Here is a 2,918-nt window from a genome sequence, read left to right on the forward strand (position 1 = left end):
ACTTTCCTCACCCTCCCAAATTCCCTCACGCCCCTTTGTAATCAAGCTGTTCCTCACCCCCAGCCTCAAGGCAAGCACTGGTCTGCCTTCTGCTGTTGTATTTTGCTTTTTCCAGGACTTCACATTCATATTTCCTATGTCTTTTATGTCATTTATTTTTTTACTTGTCATTATATTTTTAAGATATTTCTACATTGCTCTGTGTCAGTAGTTTATTTTGCTTTATTTGCAGTTGTATTCTGTTGAATTCATAGGCCACATTTCGTTTACACATGGACCAGTTGATAGGTATTTGAGTGTTCCTATTGTTTGATTACTATGAATAATGCTGCTATGAACATTTGTGTACAAATCTTTGTGTGGACATGTATTTTCATTTTACTAAGGTAAAGCCATAGGAGTAGAATCACTGGGTCATGTAGCAGGTGCACGTTTCAGTTGTTAGGACCCTGACCAACTGTTTCCCGTAGCCGCACCACTTTGCACGTTCACGAGCAGTGTACGGGAGTTTTGGTTGTACCATATCTTCACCAACGCCTGACATTTCAGTCCTTTTGAGAAATTCTAATTTGAGTATACTAGAATCTTACTGTGGTTTAAATCTGTGGTTTAATGACCAATCAAGTTGGACATCTTTTTGTTAAGTACCTGTACAGATCTTTTCCATTTTTTAAAATTGAGTTGTTTTTATCACTGAGTTGTAAAAGTTCTAAATTAGATCTGGACACAAGTCCCTTGTCAAATATATGCTTCACAAATATTTTTTCCGCAAGCTGTAGCTTGCCTTTTCGTTTTCTTAATGATATCAACAAGCAACAAATTTTAATTTTTTTAAGTCTATTTATCAATTTTTAAATTTATGGTTCATGCTTTTTGTGTGTTGTCTCAAGGCCACAAAGTTTTTCTCCTATACTTTGTTTTACACAATGTATGTGTTTTTGCTCTTACATTTAGGTTGGTGATCTATTTTGAATTAATATTGGTATATGGAGTGAAGAGAGATTAAAGTTCATTTGTTTTCCATGTGGGTATATAGTTATTCCGAAACGTTCCTTGGAAAGCCTATTCTCTTCCAATTGACATTTTTTTGATACCTTTACTGAAAATCAACTGACCACATAAGTCTAGGTCCATCTCTGGATGCTCAATTCTGTTCCATTGATCTATATGTCTATACTTAATCCTGCAAAACAGGATCATGTTTAGAGAAAACTAATCATGTTCAATACCTTTCATTGAAACATACAATTTATCTAAATTTAAATATAATAATAGGCAAACAAGGATGATTAATCTTTCTTTACAATGTATTCTTTACTACCATCTAAAACAAAAGTGATAATTAGATCATTTTGGATATTTCTACTGGATGTGGAAAAAATAAAAAGAAAAACCTATTGTCTGTGGTAGTAAACTTATTAACTACTGTGAAGGGTAAACACATTAAGAAGAATAATTTCCAAATTTAAGAGAGTTAAATAAACATGATTATGAGAAAACTGAAGCATAGTAAGAATACACATAGTTCTATTAAACTGGTTAAAGTCTTTAACCACAGATGAATTACAACCATGGGTATAAAAAATAATATTAGGTGATGTAATGACAGAATCACTGTCAGTAATTTTGAGAAATGGAGACCACAAGACATGACAGAAGACTGAAGATGCACAGATGTTTTCATTTTCAAAACATAAAAAAATAGATTCTAGAAACTGAAGGCTAATAAGCATAATATTTAGAACCGGTAAAATTATAGAAGAGATAAAGCATATATTTTATCAACAATTTTTTTTAATGATCACTGGGAGATAAAATAATTTTTCACCAAACTAAACCCCTTAAATTACACACCTGAAAATTACTAACACAGATCCTGAATTACTGTGACTAGTAAATACTTTTTTTTTTTTTTAAGTAAAGCAATCTCTTTCATGGGAAAGGAGGGTTTACTGTTTTCTGATTATCACAGGAAAATACGTTTATCCAGCTCTAAGATTTCGGAAAGATGTCTTCACATACATCTTGCTATATATCTCTTAAGTATATATCTTACAGATGTTGGAACTAACAACTAAGAGTTTTGTAAAACATAGATTGTATGACCAGTAAATAATGCAATGAACTCTCAACTTGAGTCAGGTTCTGACTTTGATGTATATACTCTTCCCATATGTTACAATTTCTTTGGTTAATCCAAAAAATTGACTATTACCATCTTAAAAATAAATAAAGTAAAGCAACCTCAAACCTTTCTCTGAGAAATCATACAATGGAAAGAAAGAAAATAAATGAGGTAAACCAACAATGGTATCCAAACAAAATTATTTTAAAAATACTGTGTACAATTCTAAACTTAAAAAACAGAAAAACGTGGGACTTCCCTGATGGCCCAGTGGCTAACACTCTGTGTTCTCAATGCAGGGGGCTGGGTTTCAAGCCCTGATCAGGGAACTAGATTCCACATGCCTCAACTAAGAGAGTTCACAAGCCCCAGCTAAGACACGGTTCAGCCAAATAAATAAATAAACATATAAAAATAAATATTAAAAAAGTATAAAAACTTGCTGAATAGTACTGTTCTCAAATCATCAAAACTGATGCCTCCTTCTCTGGGCATGGTAAGCTAGAGACATCAAGTATGCATGTACACGCTCAGTTGCTCAGTCGGGTCTGACTCTTTGTGACCCCATGGACTGTACCCACCAAGCTCTTCTGTTCATGGAATTTTCCAGGCAAGAATACTGGAGTCGGTTGCCATTTCCTCCTCTATGGGATCTTGTCAGCCCAGGGACTGAACTCACATCTCCTGCATCTCCTGCATCGGCAGGCGAATTCTTTACCACTGAGCCACCTGGGAAAGGGGCACCAAGGATAGACCAAGAAAAAGCCAGAAGTTGAATATATGAATTTTGAAG

This window comes from Muntiacus reevesi, chromosome 1 (genome assembly GCF_963930625.1).
Source record: "Muntiacus reevesi chromosome 1, mMunRee1.1, whole genome shotgun sequence".
Taxonomy (NCBI): Eukaryota; Metazoa; Chordata; class Mammalia; order Artiodactyla; family Cervidae; genus Muntiacus; species Muntiacus reevesi.